At 41.9% G+C, this 18,963-nt stretch overlaps 1 protein-coding gene and 1 pseudogene across 2 annotated transcripts in view; both read left to right on the top strand.

The window, feature by feature from the left end:
• The window catches only part of NT5DC3 (5'-nucleotidase domain containing 3), a 74,428-nt gene that overhangs the window by 17,020 nt on the left and 38,445 nt on the right, over positions 1–18,963 (top strand). The window lies entirely within an intron of this gene.
• Positions 12,147–12,934, top strand: LOC118850102 (annotated as a pseudogene).

The raw sequence follows: 18,963 nt of genomic DNA, 5'->3' as shown, positions 1-18,963 counted from the left end.
CATAGCAGCAGCATTAGCATTTCTAAAACTCAGATCTCCCCATGTCCCCTTGCTACTCAAAACCCCTCACCCAAAACAGCTTTACTGGTTCCCCATGCCTCTGGAAGAAAATACAAACTCCTCAGCATAGCATTTATAAAGTGAGATTTGTTATTAAGTTGTTTCAGTCACACACAACTCTTCGTGACCTTATTTGGGGTTTTCTTGGCAGAGATCCTGCAGTGGTTTACTATTTCTTTCTCCAGCTCATTTTACAGAAAAGGAAACTGAGGCAAACAGGGTGAAGTGACTTGCCCAGAGTCACACAGCTAGTAAGTGTCTGAGGCCAGATTTGAACTCATGAAGATGAGTCTTCCTGATTCTAAACCTGTTGCTCTATCCACTGTGCCACCTAGCAGCCTTAATAATGAGACTACTGCCTACATTTCCAGTCTTACTTAATTTTATTGTCTTTTACAAATTCTTTCTTCCAGTCTTGACTGGCCTGTTAACTTTTCTTCATGAATCCTGCTTTCATGCTTTGCCCCTGTAGTATGTGGAATGCACTCTTTTTTCCTCTTAGAATGTCTAGCTTCCTTTAAAGCACAGCTCAGGTGGCATCTCCTACATGAAATCTGGTTTTCCCCATCTTTAATCATACTATATATTGGCTCAGTTATCATCTCTATGTGGATGACTTGACCTCCCCAAGCTACACCATATATACACTAGTTATCCAGTCTTAATCCCTCTCCTGAGTTCTAATCCAGCCTCACCAATTGCTTGTTGGACATTTCAAGCTGGCAGTGCTGTAGCCATCTCAAATTCACCTTGCCTACCTTGTAAATCCTCCCCTCTTCTGAACGGGCATCACCAGCCTTCTAGTAACCTGGGTTTGCTACCATGCTACCTCTCTCCCTCATGCCACACAGTGAATCCATGACCCAATCCTGCAATTTCTTCTTCCACAGCATCTCTTCAGTTTGGCCTCCCCTCTACTCACACAGCCATCATTCGAGTCCAGGCCTTCATCACCTCTTGCCTGGTCCATGGAGGATGTCTCCTAACTGATCTTTCGACCTTAGGCCTATCCCTACAATGCCTCCTTCATACAGCTGCCAAAGTGACTTTCCTAAAATGCATCTCTGATCACCTTCACTCTCTACAACAAATTCTGGTAGCTCCCAATTGAATGAAGGAATGAAAAAAAAAATCAGTATTACGCACTTATTATTAACTAAACGGCACATTAATAGTTAGGATATAAATGCAAGAAAACAAGACATCTCTTGTCCTCAAGGGGCTTATAATTCTAATAGGGAAACACAACATGTATCTAAGAGTGGTGGCCAGGAAGTGGTGTTTTGGGGAAGAAAGGAGGAGGAAATCATTGGAGCCATACAGCAAAGGACTTGTCCAGGAATGGTAGTATTGATTTGATTGTTGATTTAGAACTAAGAGCTTGGAAGAGGATGGGGTTTGAGTCTGGGTTGGAGGTGCCCTAGTTGGCATGGTAAGAAAATAGCCAGGAGATGTGGAAAGCCCAAGACGGGGCAAACCCAAGTGACTACTTACCATTTGGAGCCTAGGATCACAGTGATGGGAGCACAGAGGCTCTTCGGGTTAAAATATCAACTCCTTTGTTTGAAAAATGAAGCTCTTCCCAACCTGGCCCCTTCCTCCCTAACTTTTCTTTTTACACTGTACTCCCTTCTTTGCCCTCTGTGTTCCAGACACACTGGCCTACTCAGTATTCTGTATGCACAATACTTTAGCTCCCACCTCTTTGCCTTTGTGCCCTGAAATGCATTCCTTCCTCACCTTTATGTCTGGGAATCCATGCCCTTCTGTAAGACTGATCATCTTTCCTCAAGAAGCTTTTCCCGGTCCTCCCAATTCCTAGAGAACCCCCTCCCCAAACTACCTTGTATTCATTTTTTTATGTATTGTTTATAGGCTTACGTTGGTCCCTGTTGGCTCCTCCATGTAACCCCCTTGAAGTCAGGGATTGTCCTTAGCACGATCCCTGGCAGACAGTGTGACTGGTGATGGATGAAATGACCGAGTAAACAAAGGTCTGGGCTTCTGGGCATAGCGCTTTGTGAAGCAATGCATGCTGGTCGCTTAAGAAATCAGGACCAAGCCCCTCAGCTTTGATGCTGAACCCCAAATACAGGGGGAGACCAATTTTTATACATTAAAAACAATCAAATAAGACCAATTAATTAAAAGAAAATGATTGACCAGGATACAAAATTAGGCAATCTGATTTTTAATTGGAGGAAAAATTAAGAACTTTCCAAATTGGGAGGGGGAGAGTGAACAGGTACAGTTCCCTGAAATCAGAAAAAGAGGTAGCCCACTCCCTCTAGGTGTCTGTAAACAATCAAAGGAACATAGGAGCTATAACTGATCAGTACAGATAAGAAATATGGGGTTGCTTGAGATGTACAATTGTGAGAAAACTCCTTGCAATCCATCTTCAGATCGGAGTGGGTCTCTGGTCAGCTTAACTTAGGTTCTTAGTTAAGGGTCTCTAAAGAGTAGATAGAGCTGGCCCAGTTTCCCAGCCATGCAGGGCTAGATTCAAACAATGCAGTAAGATTTTCTCCCAATTCTCTTAATTTAATTAGACTAGGTCAGGGGTGGGGAACCTGTGGCCTGGAGGCCACTTATGGCCCTCTAGGCCCTCAAGTGCAGCCCTTTGACTGATTCAGACTGAATCAGGCCACGTGTGCCCTCCAGACCACAGGATCCCCACCCCTGGACTAGACCCATAATTGAAGAGAAAGGAACTGAACTAGCTCCAGAATTGAGTTGCAAGATGGAGTCAGTGTGGTTCACCCAATTTCCACTGTCACCTGCTGTCTAATCCCCTCAATTCCCTTTAATAAATGCTTACTGTTGATTGATTTTGTCCGTAGATGTAAAATATAAGCTCCTTGAGGGCAAGACCTCTTGTTTTTGCCTAGGACAGTGCCTTGCATACTTAGATACTTAGGCATTTGTTGAATTAAATGGTTCTTTATTCAACACTGCTATTTTCAAGGTGACAAAAGGTTTTTTTTTTAAACACGTTCTAGTTTCTTCATTTTATTTCCTTCTCTCGTTTTCAAGGTTTCATATTTTGTGCTTAATCTGGATTTGCTTATGATGTTTCTAATGCTCAGTGGAAATAGGCTTGATTCTGAATTCCTGTAAAACCTGATGAATAGTCAGAATTGGAGACTTTAGCTATAGGATATTGGTCTTGAAAATTGTAACTCTAGTTGGGACTTAGGTAATTATGATGAGCAATCTAAAATTTTCAGATGAGTAATTTGAGATGCTCTGGTTTGCTTTCCTTAGAGAAGGTCAAGGCAAAAATATAACTAGTGGGAAAGTGAGAATCAGGAAAATGTTTTTCTCTTTAGGTTTATGGACTGAGCAAAATGGATTTTTGCCCTTAAGTCATTTTTGTTTTTATTTGAGATTATTAGTGTAATCCTTCTCCAATTAATACAGTCATAGAAGGCCTAGATAGTTCTGTTGAATCACTCAAAAGTGAGGTAGGTGTCAATTAATCCTTAATGAATCTGAAAGAATTGTAAGGGTTTGGGCCATTAGATGAAAGCAGGTAATGCCTGGAAGGAAATCTCTCGTGATTGGGGAAAGAATAAGATACGAGGCTGGGTCTACTTAAAACGCCACACATCAGTCTGCCATTTTGGATTACAGGGTGCTCGGGTAGAAAGTGGCAAAGGCAGTGATTGAACTTTGGGGTCCTGCACTCCATTCTCATGTTCTTCCTCTTTCCTGTGAGATAAGATGGAAGGAAACAAGGCTTGATTAAGCCTCTACTATGTGCCAGACACTCTGCTAAGTGCTTTACAAATATTACCTCACTCAATCCTCACAACAACCCTGGGAGGGAGGTGCTCTTATGATGCCCATTTTTCAGGCGAGGAAACTAAGGCATACAGCCTTAATCAATGTGTCCAGGGTGACACAGCTGTAAGTATCTGAGGCCAGATTTGAACTCAGGTCTTTCAACTCTAAGCCTAACACTCTATCCACTGTGCCAGTTAGGAAGGTAGGGAAGCCAAATCACAGATTAAGTAATTTTTAGTAGAATAAGACAGTCCCCCAGGAGGATACTATATTTGGCGTTAGGCAGCATCTCTCAAAGGAAGCCTTTATTTTGATTTTTTTTCCTTGTGTGAAAGCCAGGTTTCAGGAGTAGCTCCTCACAATGTAGGCAGCGCTTTTTAGATATTGTAAGGTTAATGGGGAATAAGATGTTCCCCACCCATCCATAGGCCTCATGTGGAGCCCATTAAGGGAAGCTTGCTTGCTTGTAGGAAGGCTTACACACCTTTTGTTAATTTCTGATTAGGCACTGAGCCTGTTAGCTAAAAGAGTATATATTGTGAGAGATGAGCTTTTGCTTTTGGGGCTCGCTTATGAGAAAGATGTGGTTCCCTGGTTGAGACTCTGAGTGGCCGTATGTTCAGAGCCCCCCGACTTCTCAGAGGTAAAGGCTCTCTGGATTCAGTGGTGGATGTAAAGTTTTGATTCAGGCAGTAGAGCCCTGTCTATTGGTCTTTATTTCTCTTTTCTGTATTTTTTTTTCTGTTTAATTAAAGAAGATTGTTGACCCCTGAAGAAGCTGTCTTTCCTAGTAAAGCAGATAAAAGAGTCTGCACTAGCAGCTGTCCTGGGTATGCCAGTGTGGTTGCCATTACAGATATAGTCATGAAAAAGATCTTTCTTGGGGGAGCAGCTTGGTATAGTGCAAAGACTTGCAGTCAGGAGAGATCTGCATTTGAATCCTGCCTTTGACACTTATTAGTTTTGATGGCTGAAACCTTGCAAGAAATCTTATGGTTTACTACTAGATTTCTTTCTTCCTTTGTTTGTTTCTTTCTTCCTTCCTTCCTTTCTCTCTCTCTCTCTCTCTCTCTCTCTCTCTTTCTTTTTGGAGGAGGGGGGAAGGCAGGGCAATTGGGGTTAAGTGACTTGCCCAAGGTCACACAGCTAGTAAATGTGCCAAGTATCTGAGACCGGATTTGAACCTTGAATCGCTCTACTCACCGAGAAACCTAGCTGCCCCAAGATTTCTTTTTTTAAGGACCATACCTTAAAGCCAAATCGATCTGACTCTCACTGATAGGTCCCAAGCCCAAGCCTCTCTTGGTTCTTGTTTGGGTTTTGATGTCTCTGAGTGAGTGTAAATAGCAATTGTTTCTGTTTTGGCCAGAAACCCTGAGGGTCTTTCCCTCCCAGGTTGATTTTTTTTGGGGGGCTAGGAAAAAAGAGGCCGTTTTTTGCTTCATTTCTTACCTAACCTTAATCACTGAATGGGAGTTGCCTCAAACTGAGACCTGGGAAAGACCTTAGCTCAAAAAGGCTGAGGTGTCCCACTTTACCTGGGTCATCTCCGGTTGTTCTGATCTATATCTTGCCACTGGACTCAGATGACTCTGGAGGAGAAAGTGAGGCTGGTGACTTTGCACAGCTCTTCCTCACTTCAGTCCAATTCACTTGTATGTCATTGAATCACTTTCCTGATGTCATTGGTCCTCCTTGAAAAATGGACAAAAACCAATAATAACATTTTCAAATAATTAAGTATTAAAAACATTAAAATAACAGTAGCTAGCATTTATATAGTGTTGTAAGGTTTGTAAGGTGCTTTACAAATATCTCATCTGATCCTTATGACAACCCTGTGACATAGGTACTGTTATTGGCCCAATTTTACAGAGGGGGAAACTGAGACAGAGGGCAAGTTACTTGGCCCAGGGTTGCAAAGCTATTAAGTGTCTGAGGAGGGAGTAAGTAAGCATTTATTAAAGCACCTCCTATGTGCTAGGCTCTGTGCTATGTGCCTTTTACAGATATTAGTGCCTTTGATCCTTACAGCAGCTCTGGGAGGTAGGTGCTATTATAATTATTATAGTTTATAATATATATTATAATTTATATAAAATATATATTATAATTTATAGTAGAGTGTAAGGAGAAAAAAAGGATCCTAAGTCTAGAGTTGAGGGACATTCATGGTCATCTGGTCCAACTGCCCTTATTTTACAGATGAGGAAATGGAAGCCCTCAGAGAAGTGACTTGCATGAGGTCACACAGGTAGCAAATATAAGAGGTGGAATTAGAACCCAGCTCCTCTAACTTGAGTTAATGCTCTTTCTACTCAGTAATTGCTTGTTCAGTCATTTCAGTTGTGTCCGAATCTTTGTTTCCACCATTTGGGGTTTTTGTGATGATAACACTGGAGTGGTTTGCCATTTCCTTCTCCAGCTCATTTTACAGATGGGGAAACTGAGGTAAATAGGGTTACATGACTTGCCCAAGGTCTAATCTGAGGCCAGATTTGAACTCAGGTCTTTCTGACTCCTGGTTCAGTGCTTTTCCCATGCTAGTTGTATGGCTTCGGATAAAGCCATTTAATGTGCCCACTTCCTCATTGATAAAATTGGGCAGAACAGTACTACCTGTACAACCTCCCACCCAGCATTATTGTGGGGATCAAATGGTATCATTTGTGTGAATCTTGCAAGTCTACACGTTGCCTGAGATCTTTTAGGGTTGGCCTTTTTTGTTTTTAACTTTTGGTTCTGTCCTGGCAAATGAGGATTTTTTTGTGTGGAGGATGCAGATTCATTTGGTTTCCTGTTGGGGAGTTAAAAATGTTCTGCTGGATGGGCCCATGGCAAAACAGAGCTTTTGTTTTTGTTTGGTTTTGCTAAGAAAAAAATGGGTCCTCTGAAGTTTAAGAGAATGGGTAGCTGAGGGACTTTTAGTGAAGGGGATAGTTTGATGTCCAAAGCCTTGGCACAATACCGGTCACCCAATTGTGAAACTGTAATTATTGGCAGGAAGGATGTTAAGTGGAGTCAGCTGCATTGGCTGGCATTGGCACCCAAAAGATCATTCAGATGTTGCTCAAACCAGGCTTGGCACAGAAGGGAGCTGGCACATGTCTGGAGCTGGTTGTTAAGAGATCAGTCACCCAGGTGGGCTCTTTTCAGCTTTCTCCAAGGAAGTTTGGATTTCTGATGGGGGGCGGGGCTGGGGTGAGTGCTGTGCTATATCTGACGCATAGTAGGTACCTAATAAGAGCTTGTTGAGTTGAGTTGATGCATTTTTGAAAGAAGGTGGTTTTCCAGATGAGGTTCTTGTGAATGCAAATATAGAGGGTCAATATTACCTCATCTAGGGAAATAGATTCAAATAGATTCCAATAGCCTAGGGCTGTCTACTCTCTTCATATTTCAGTGAGGGGTCTGTCATTCATCTAGCAAGGTACTGTTCTTAGAAATTTCAGAGTCATGGGAAGAAGTCCTGGATATGTGTTTTAAAAGAAAATTTGGAAAAGACATCTAGCTATGTGTCTGTGTGTCCATCATCTATCGATATATTCATACCCATATTGATATGTAGATTTTATGTATATGTATATATGCATGTGTGTGTATGTATATGCTTTCATATTTATATATATATATTTGTTCAGTCATTTCAGTCATGTTGGACTAAGTGACCCCATTTGAGATTTTCTTGGCAAAGATACAGGAGTGGTTTGCCACATATGTGTGTGTGTGTGTGTTTATATTTATATTTAAATTTATCTATATTTATATCTCAACTGTGTGGCTAAGTGGATAGAGTGCCAGGCCTGGAGTCAGGAAGACTTGAGTTCAAATCCAACCTCAGATACTAGCAGTGTGACCCTGGGCAAGTCACTTCACCTTGTTTGCCTCAGTTTCCTCATCTGTAAAGTGAGCTGGAGAAGGAAATGGCAAACAATTCTGGTATCTTTGCCAAGAAAACCTAAAAGGGGGTCATGAATTTTTGGACACAACTGAAAAACGACGGAACAACACACACACGTACATACATACGTACATGTTTGTGTTTTGTAGTACTTTTAAAAAAATATCCCCCTAGAGACATGGGATTATGGGTCATGAGCTAAAAGGGACCTTAGAAGTCATCTAGTTCAGCCATATTTTACGTAGAAGTGAAGTGATTTGTCCAAGGTCTTATAAGTGATAAGTAGAAGAGACAGAATTTGAACTCAGGTTTTGCCCTGTGTTTTTACCACATTGCCAATTACTTGGTAGCTAGAGGTTATACCTGAAAACAGAATGAGAGAATTAAAAAAATGAATAAATAAAAAAGCATTCATTAAGCTTAAGTACCAAGCACTTTGCTAAGTGAATACAAAATGGAAGGCAGGCCTTGCCCTCTAGGAGTTTACATTCTAAATGGGGGAGAAATATGGGGGGTAGTGGCCAGGAAGGGATATTTTAGTTTAGAAGTTATGAGGATGGTCATTGGAGCCACTGGGAAGGAGAATGACACACCTTTAAAGGAATTAATAAGAGCTGTCTTAATTTATGTATATAGCTTATTAGGTTCACAAAACAATCCTGTGTGGTATATTAAAAATGGTAAAGGCCTTTAACTCTCTTAACCCAAGTTCTTGAAAAGTCACTCAGTGAGTAATTTCTGGAATGACTGAATTTTTCTTTTTCTTTTTTTGTTCCCCTCCCCACTCTCCCCTCTCCTTTAAAGTTTCTAGTGCCATGTCTTGTAGGTGAAAAACTTAAAAGGGCAATATTTCCATTAAAAAGAAAGGAAAACCTGTAAAAATGGGAAAAAGTCAAAATAGAAAAATCTACTTATTAAGGGATTATGTTTTTGCTTGCTGAAAAGTTGAGAATGAACTTTAAGGATTTAAAAAGTCCTGTGTGTTTTCAAAGCGGAGACAGCATGGCCTAATGGATAGATAGAGGGTTAGTATGAGTGTCAGGAATCAAGCATTTATTAGTACCTACTACATGCCAGGCACCATGCCAACTATGTTTGGGAGAAAAAAGGCAAAAAAGAAAGTCCCTGGAGGAAGAGTAAATAACAGGGTTAATGTGTATGTGTGGGGGTGGGAGAGTGTGGGGATAGGGTTGAAGACAGAGCCTCTGAAAGTCACAAAATTTAACTGAAATAACTAGGCTGCTAGCTTAAGCCTCTAGCTGCTGAGCCTAAAGTTAATTGCTTGACTGCCAATTGAACAGAGTATATTATAATTTTTGTAAGATAGATATATATTTCCTTTTTTTAAGCAAAATTTCATTTGTTTGCATTTTAGTCTGTGTTTTGCAACATCTTTATCTCCTCTGAGAGTTCTTGACTCTATATGTTACTAATTTATTATGACTCAACACCAAAAATGTGTCTCTGTCTCATTTTTTCCCTTGTGGTTATGGGAACACTCCATTCTTTATTTGTAAGTTATAGTAAGCATTGTGATCAAAGGGAATTGCTTAGAATCATCTTAGAGGCCTCATGGAAAAGTACGTCAGCCCTGGAACTTCCCTTATAAATCTTGGTTCTTGATTCATAAAGAAAAATCAATGCCAGTTAAATGTGCAAGTAATTACTTGGTAAATGAATATGTGTTTCTAATGCATCTGGCTTCCTCAATACAATGCAGAGTGATTCAGTTTATTTGTTTTAGTTGTGTGTGTGTGTGTGTGTGTGTGTGTGTGTGTGTGTCTGGAGGAGTCAGGAAAGGCTTCATGTAGAAGGTGGCACCTGAACTAAGCTTTTAAAGAAGTCAGGAAATTAGGGATTCTAAGAGGTGGTGGTGAGAAAAGGGAAGCGTTCTGGGCATGGTGGGGTATCCTTTGCAAACAAAGGCTGCAAGATCTGGGTGCAAATTCTACCCTTGACCTATACTAATGTGACCCTACAGCTGCTATGTGGTACGGTAGCTTAGAGCTCTAGCCCTGGAGTTAGGAAGACCTGAGTTCAAATCTTATCTGAGACAATTTTACTAGCTTTGTGACCCTGGGCAAGTCACTTAACCCTGTTTCCCTCAGTTTCTTCATCTTTAAAATGAGCTAGAGAAGGAAATGGCAAAGCAGTTCAATATCTTTTCCAAGAAAACTCCAAAATGGCATTACGAAGAGTTGGACGTGACTGAAAACGATTGAACGCCGCATCACAGTGTGACTGTGGGCAGACATACTAAACCCTGTGAGTACCCGCCTAGAACTCTCTAAGCCTGTAAATTATAGATGATTTAATGAGCTGTATTGGTGGAAGAGTTTTTTCAAGGACCATATGCGATCAGACTTGGTGTTAACAAGCACTAAAGATAATCCTGTGAAGGTCTAAAAACTTTGTACAAGGGCTTTATGCCAACAATCCTGGGAGTCATTCCCAATGCTGGGTTGAATTTCTTCACCTATGAAACACTAATGAAATTTCACTGTGAACACTATCCCTTTGAGCTAGTGATTTTTGGTGCATGTGCTGGTCTCATTGGCCAGTCACCCTTCTACCCCTTAGACGTCAGTGGAGGCAGATGCAGGTAGGACGTAGGTGAAGATCAAAATATATCTATTATCTGCCATGACTCTTTGGGGGTGAGTTTTTAAAGGTGAAGGCCAGACTTTATGCTCTCATTAGCTCTGTGGATCAGATTCCTTACCCAATGATAGGCTTCTAGTCCCTGTAATCTGATCTCATTCTACCTTCTAGTCCCTGTAATCTGATCTCATTCCACCTTCTAGTCCCTGTAATCTGACCTCATTCCACCTTCTAGCCCCGAGGTTTTTAGCCTCCTGTGGGAATCTGTTTGGTCTTTTTTTTTTTTTTGGCATCTCCAGAAACCTCCTTCATTCTCTTACACTTGAAACAGTCTTTATCCTTCTATGTAGGTATATATCACCTTCTTTGGTTAGATTGTAAATTTGTTGAGGAAAAAGACCATTTTTGTTTTTGTTTTTGTCATTATATGGCAGAAGTGAGCATTTATAGCAGCGTTCAGTGAACCATTCCAGATGGAATGGAGGTTGTGTGTAGGGCAGTAATGGGCTGTAAGATTTGAGGGGTGGACCATGATCGGAAAGCTTTGGTGGTACCGTGTGTTGGAAAGAGAGATGGCGCCAGAGGTCATGAGGTTGAACATCATTTCTACAATCTAGTACCAGTATGACCTTGCCCATGTTGCTTAATTGCTCTAGGCCTCAGTTGCACCATCTGTAACAGTGACAGGGTGTAACTAGGTGATCTCAGGTTCCCATCATAGTTTTGGAATGAGCAGTGTTAAGTTGGAGAGCATTCCGAGGGAGGTGACCTTTTAAGATGGTGGAAGGTCTGAAAGAAATGTCATGAGGCGTGGTTGAAGAAACCAGGGATGTTTAGCCTGGAGAAAAGTTGGGGAGGGATAGAGAGTGTGGGACATGATAGCTGTCTTCAGGTTTTTGAAGGACTGTCAGGTGGAGAAGGGACAAGGTGTGTCCAGTTTGGCTAGGACCCTATTGGGAGTAATACCTACAAATTGTGGAGCCTGATTTAGGCTTCCTAGCAACATGTCTGTGTGGCAAGCAGTTGCCATGGGAAGTGGTGTCTTTCTTCTCAGGGGAAATCTTGAAGTGGAATCCATATTGACCACTTACTGAGTATTCAGTTCAGTTCAGTAAATCTTTTTTAAGAATCTACTATGTGCCAAGCACTGTGCTAAGCCCTGGGGATACAAATAAGAAAAAGAAACACAGTCCCAGCCCTCAAAAAGGTTATAGTCTAATGGGGGAAGACAACGCAAATGGAAATTGAAAGGGGAAGGGGCAGTTACCAGGGTACATCTGGCACAGGGTCATGTTGTTTTGTGGAGTTAAAACTAAATAGAGTTTTAATCCCTCCCTCTGCTCTCCCTGCCTCCTGCTACCATGGGCCTCTCCCTCAGCAAGATGGCCCCAAAAAGGGAGGAAATGAATTAAACCACATCCAATCATTGGAAGTTTTGGGACCTCACTCAAAATTGATACCAGATGTTGGGAAATCTGCATTCTTTAGTGTCCTAGCAAAGAGCCAGACAGCAGCAGTAGCAAACTTCCCGTTCTGCAGTTTTGATCCTAATGAGAGTTGAGTGCCTGTCCCAGATGATAAATTTTATTTTATTTTTGTGTGTGCCAATATCACAAATCTCCAAGGGGTAGGAAACCTGTGTCCTCAAGGCCACATGTGGCTCTCTAGGTCCTCAAGTGCGGCCTTTGAACAAATTTGGATTCTGTCAAAGGGTGGCACTTGAGGACTTAGAGAGCCACATGTGTCCTTGTTTGGTTTTAGTCTAGAAAAAGTAGATGTGAGAGAACACCTGAATATGATAACATGCAAAATAAAAACTTGGGTTATAGACAAAAAGAAGCCTGTATGCTTCTATCATGACTGGAATGCCAAAGAGATTGAAGTGTTGAATCAACACTTGTTTCTGACTTCAAAACCTCTGATCTACTTGGTTAATCTTTCAGAAAAGAACTACATTAGAAAGATTGCCACTGGACCCAGATGGTTCTGGAGGAGAAAGTGAGACTGGTGACTTTGCACAGCCCTCCCTCCCTTAAATCCAATTCACTTGCAATCATGGCATCACCTTCCTGATATTATGGCCACCTTGGAGAATGAAGGACAAACCACAACAACATTAGAAAGAAAAACAAATGGTTGATACAAATTGAAGAGTGGGTAGACAAGCCTGGCCCAGGTCCCTTGGTCCTTCCTTTGAGTGGGGCCTTGGGACTCAGGTTGCATGAAATGAGCACTGAGGAGAAACAGAAGCATCTGGAAGAGAACGTGACGTGCAGCGCTTTGCCAACGATCATTAAGGCTGGCTATGTGGCGTTCCAGCTAGAATCCCTTTTCGCTGCAGGCCCACGTGTATGGCCCATCAGGAAAGAGATGAAGGTGCCTTAGGCAGCAGGAAAGATTCACACGATTTTGAAAAGGGATTCGTTATGGCTGAAGTAGTGAAATATGAAGATTTTAAAGAGGAAGGTTCAGAAAATGCTGTCGAGGCTGCTGGGAAATACAGACAGCAAAGTAGAAATTACATAGATGAAAGTGGAGATATTCTTTAAATTTAATATCCCTCAACAGCCTAAGAAGAAATGAATTTTAAATATTGCTCATTGCTCAGAAATAAACAATGCTATTTCAGAGTCATATGAATTTTTATTTTGGTAAAAATAATTGAAAAACAAAGACACAAATTCACATGGGGAAAAAAATCTTTCTCCGAATGAAATCACTCTTATTTGTTTAAAATTAAAATATGGTGCCTCCAACGAACACGCACGCTCACTAAACATGAACACCTTTTCTTTTCAGATGATTTAAACCCTCTTCTAAATTTTCAGGAGCCATATTACTGTCATGACACTTCATTAATCTCCATCGTGTTTGCCAAACCTGGCATGTTTGACAGTGAGGACAGTATGGCTTGATCCCTTTTGAATCTACAGATAATGCTTGTTTTACCGCACGCCAGATGTCTACACTCAATAAAACATTTGACAAAACCAAAAAAAACCCCACCCCAAACCCAGACAGACCAGCTGATGATAAAGGGAGTTATCTGAAGATCATGAGGCCCCTATAAAGGAAGACTTTGGACTCCACACCTCCAATAGAAGGTGGAGTCAAAAGAGGGTGAGGGGAGGTGGTGTTGAGTATCAAAATCTAAGTCAATTAGCATGGTGATGAAATTTCAGGTGATCAGCTTATCCTAGGGCGGTGGGGAGGGGAGACATGTTATTTGTGGAGTAAAATCTAAGCAGGCCTGCTGATGGAAAATGGTACAAGGGGATTCTTTTGTAATTCGTATTACAGTACAGCAGGAGTCATTAACTTGGGAGCAAAGGGTCCCTGGACAGATTCCTGGGGGGTCTGTGACCTTGGATGAGAAAAAAATTGCATCCTTAATTCAATAGAATTTCCCTTCTTTTCTTATGTTTTATTTTAGGCATTTAAAAATATAGTTCTGAAAGGGGCCCATAGGCTTCAGGAGACTGGCAGAGGAGTCCAGATTACACAAGAGGATAGGAATCCCTGCACTAAATGGTTTTTGAGGTTTCTTTCAACTCTGAAATTCTGTGAGTTTGTGAGCCACAAAGGAGCGTAGCCTTCATTCTGTAGGGAGTGAGAAGCCATGGAATGCATTTGAATGGGACAAGGGAGTGACTTAAAAATGCTTATGTAAGGAAAGGTGTGTGTGTGTGTGTGTGTGTGTGTGTGTGTCTGTATACATACCTGTACATGGCTACATATATATACACATATGTACACACATAGATATATTTGTGTATCCGTGCACACACGTGTATACACACAATGTAATATATATCATATATATATATATATATAATATACGCATGTATATCTTATAAAATACACTCTTATTTTTTTTGTTGGTCTTGCCTGTCTTTTGTGCACCTTTCTATCTGGCTGGTTTCCCAACCCTTACACTGAGTTTTCAGACAGTACAACCTATACTCTGTAAACCTCTCTGACATTCTTAAAGTGCTGTGTATCCAGTGTTCTCTCACTAAAGCTCTGGGGATTTTCTTGAACACTTGACATACTCCTGGAAATAAATCTATGAATTTTAATGTGGCTGGTTGCTCAGGATCTCAGCTGGGAGTACACTTGTTCAGCCTCAGGGGCTTCTCTTAATGATATTTCTAGATCAGACCCCTAAGCCACTGGGCACAATGGCATTTGGCTTATGTTTCTCTAAGGGGCCTGCTTCCCTGCAGGAATGCCTATCCAAGGTAAAGAAAGGCTAACAGAGCATTAAACAGGCATAAAAGCCAGCAGAAGTAATTTCCATCTGGTGAGTTCTTTTTCCTGAGTATCAGCAACTTTCCAGGCAGCTTAGTCTAGCACTTAGCTCAGTTGGACTTGAGAAGCTTCTTTCCAGGTAACATCTCATTGGGACCTTCCCATGAGAATTCCCCTCTTCCTTTTCTTGCTGTTGCTCCTGCTGTGATACTCCCTGGTTGCTCTGAGTTTCTCCGTCTTCTGATCCAACAGTTTCCAGCTCAGTTCTCAATCCGGAGTTTCCCTCTGTGTGGTAGGATTATTTTCACCAGGTTGGCTCTCTGTGCTCCTCGTGGCTGTCCTCCAGCTCGGTCACTTCCTGGGACCAGCTCCATCACGTTCCTCATTGCTGAGATTGCCCCCCAAAGTTCTGGCCCATGTGACTTGGGAACTTCCCTTCTTCCACACGGGATCAGAGAGAGACCTTCTGCAGTGAGTCTGTTTGGAGTCTCCAGTGATGCAACACTTGGGCCTATCTCCATCACTTATTGTGGCCATAACCCAATCCCCTAGGATCATGCTTGGCTATTCTGATGCTAAGGGCTTTGAGACAAGTCTGATTACTTTACCTTTTTTGAACATTAACTGGGACTAGACACTCTAAAGGAATGGTGGAATGCATCTGAGGCTTGGGCCACTGTCTATATTGCTCATTTCAGAATCCTTGCAACATGTAATTTTGGACAAGGCCAATATGAGAATTGGTTTTGCTGGTGTTTCGGCAATCTGGCTAGCAGCTGTTGTGGGGGTGAAAGACGAACACAAGCCCAACAACAAGAATGCTGCCAAAACCCAGGTTCTTTTGATTTGCTTCACTAAGGAAAGCAACGTTAAGGGGTTAACAAGCTCACTTTAATTCAGCATACAGATACCATTCACTTAGTTCAAGGGAAAGAGGCAGCACCCTGAACTTCGGAGCAAATACAAACAAATTACAAACATCGACAGACAGACCAAATACAATTCATAGTTACCAACAGCTAAGTTCAGCCCGGGAGCTCATAACAAGGGCTGGCCCAGAGTCACTCGTGCCACCACGGCTGTGGGTAAGAGCTCCCAAAAAGAGAAAGCCAACCCCTGGTTTTCTATCTTTTTCAGGGTCAAGGGTGAGTCACACATATGACTCACCCAGGTGACCTGAAATCATCACAAGGAGGTGACTTAAACCCACATGGTCTAAAAGCCTCTGATGTCCCAAACATGTCACTCAAACCCATGTAAAGTAGACCCTCCCCTGAGACAAGGAGGTCACCAAGGACTCCCAATCTAATCAAGGAAACAAAGGCCAAACTCTTCAAGGGCACTTGGTTGAGCTGAGTGCTAGGAGCCCATTTGGATTGCCAACACAGCTGGACTGTGAACATTTGCTTTGAGGGTTTTATTTTGACTTAAGAATTATTCAAGTGGGTCTGCGGTGGAAGGGGGAGAAAATAAATGCTTGCAATGATAAATAAAAAATTAATACTAAAAATACATCCTTATTTTTTATATTAAAAAAAGACCTCAATTCTTGTGTTGTAGGTCTTGATTTGACTTAGTGCTTTTTGGCAGCTTAGTCCTGATGGGGAAGGAAGTTAGGTAGGCTTAATTGGTAGTCCTCTTTTTTTTTTAAATCACCATATTTTCTCTAGAAATTACTTGGAAGCAATCTTTTTGTGTGATTTCCTAGTAAGTTAAAGAGGAAAAGCAAATGTCACTACGACACTGGCAGCAGTTACAATTTATACAACATTTTAAGGTTTTGCAAAGTGCTATGCACATGCAATCCTTACAGTAACCCTGTGAGCTAGGTGCTATTATTACTTGAATTTTACAGATCGAGAAACTGAGGCTGAGGGAGGCTAAATCACATGGCAGAATTTGAACTTAAGTCTTCTGATTCTAAATCCAGGGCTTCATCCCCTTCACTGGGGGTGGGGAATCTGTAGGCCTGTACCATAGGGGTTTTCAACCTGGGTTCCATGGACCACCGGAGGTTTGTGAATAGATTTCAGGAGGTCCATGAACTTTAGTGAAGAAAAACATTTTTATTTTCACTGATCTTTATTTTCCTTTGCAATCCTATATGTGTGATTGTAAGGACAGCTAGGTGGTACAGTGGATAGAGTGTCAGGCCTGCAGGCAGGAAGGCTTATCTTTCTGAATTCATATCCAGCCTCAGACACTAGCTGTGTGACCCTGGGCAAGTCACTTGACCCTGTTTGCCTCAGTTTCCTCATTTATAAAATGAACCAGAAAAGGAAATGGCAAACTACTCCAGTATCTCTGCCAAGAAAACCCCAAATAGGGTCATGAAGAGTCAGACATAGCTGAAATCCATTGAACAACAAAACAGGTTTGATTTTATGTATTTAAAAAGAAGATTTTTGAGAAGGGGTCCATGGGTTTCACCAGGCTGCCAAAGGGATCCATGTTGCAAGAAGAGTTAAGAATCCGTGTTATGGGGTCAGCTGCTGAAGTGTGACACTCACAGCCTTATTATACTGTCCTGTGAGAGGCAGCAGCTGCAGAGGTCTTGCAGGGGCCATGTTTGAATTATGTTGTAGGCAAAGCCTCAATCAGCCGGGTAAAATGAGCTGGGCTGCTGCGTTTTTAACGTAATTGTTGATTCTGGCTCTCATCTTCTATTTTAAATAGGGGATCAGCTTTCTAAATTTGTCCTTCTCATTTCTGTTCTTACTGGGCGGGGGCAGGGGGGAAGGTAGAAAAATATGTAAACGATTAGTCCAGGCTCATTTGGCCTCATCTGGCAGTAGCAGGCACCCTTGGAGCTGTAAAATAGCATGAATACTTTTCTTTGTGGATTTCCAGGTCTTTGAAAATTAGGTTTCCTTCACACCTTCTGAAAGTGGAAGCTCCTGTTTTGTGAAGTGATTTGGGAGCTCTTGACAGTCATCTTTGGGCCTTTTTTTTAGGGACAGTAAATCACTGAATCATAAACTGCTTGAGGGCAGGGATGGTTTTACTTGTGTCCTTGCATTCCCTGCACCTGGCACATGGTAGGTGCTTAATAAGTGTTTGTTGAATTATCAGGAACCCCCCAGGCGAACTCCTTTCTTAATACAATAATCCTGTTACTTAAACCCAATTCATGTGCATGTCAGGACATCACTGTCCTAATGTCTTTGGCCCTCCTAGAAAAGTTCTAAAGGAAGAAGAAAGAGGAAGAGGAGGAGGAGGAGGAAGAGGAGAACAGTAAGAACAAGAACTACCACCACCATCACCACCATCACCACCATCACCACCATCACCACCATCACCACCATCACCACCACCATCACCACCATCACCACCACCATCACCACCACCACCACCGCCACCATTCAAGTTTCTTGAGGCAGGGATGGTTTATTTTTTGTCTCTGTACTTTCAGCACATTGTACATAGTAAATGCTTAATACAAGCGTGAGTTATTGAATACTTCTAGCAATGGGGACGTCACTACTTGATGAGACACCTGATCCCATTTTCATGTAGTTCTGGGACCAGGAAGCTCTTCCTTGCAGTGACCTGACATATGCTTGGAAATGGCAGCCAACACATAGAATTAGACCAATGCTTCTTTCATATGACTGATCTTTCAATATTTGAGAGCCACAAACATGTCATTACTTGATTGGTGAGTGTCTCATGTGGCCTACTATCTCTAGGTGTCATTGTTCATTTGTAACCTTGTGGACCCATAGCGTGCCAATACTGTTTGTGGAGTTCTTGGCAAAGATACTGGAGTGTTTTGCTGTTCCTTTTCTAATGGATTAAGGCAAACGAGAGTTAAGTGATTTGCCTAGGGTCACACAGGTAATGAGTGAATGAGTTTTTGAGCCTGGATTTGAATTCAGGTCTTTCTGACTCCAGGTCTGGCACTTGATTCATTGAACCACCTCGCTGCCTCCTTCAGATATATGTTAAAGGATGTGAGAGGTGATTCCAGAGGTTGGATTTAGAATCACAGATTAACAGATGGAAGGGTCCATAAGAGGTCATCCATTCCATCATGCAGAGATAGGTTGGTCAAGGAAATGAAAGCAAGAGAAATTCAGCTAGAATGATGATGTAGCGATTGGAATTCCTGGAGTTGGAAGGAGCCTCATTCATCAACTGGTTCAGCCCACCCTTGAACCCCTCCCTTCTCTAAGAGCGATCTTTACCTCAGGACCCACAGAGAGGAAGAACCTTCGCCCTCCTAAGGGGGCCTATTCAACCACTGAATAACTTCATTGCATTGGTGGGGAGCTCCCCTTATGTCAAGCCTGAATTTGACTCTCTGCAACTTCTATACAGTGCTCTGACTCCACGTGTGTCTGTGGGTAAGTCACAGCATC

This window comes from Trichosurus vulpecula, chromosome 5, assembly GCF_011100635.1.
Source record: "Trichosurus vulpecula isolate mTriVul1 chromosome 5, mTriVul1.pri, whole genome shotgun sequence".
Classification (NCBI taxonomy): Eukaryota; Metazoa; Chordata; class Mammalia; order Diprotodontia; family Phalangeridae; genus Trichosurus; species Trichosurus vulpecula.
The sequence above is the reverse complement of the archived record's forward strand: the minus strand, read 5'-3'. Positions and strand labels throughout refer to the sequence as shown.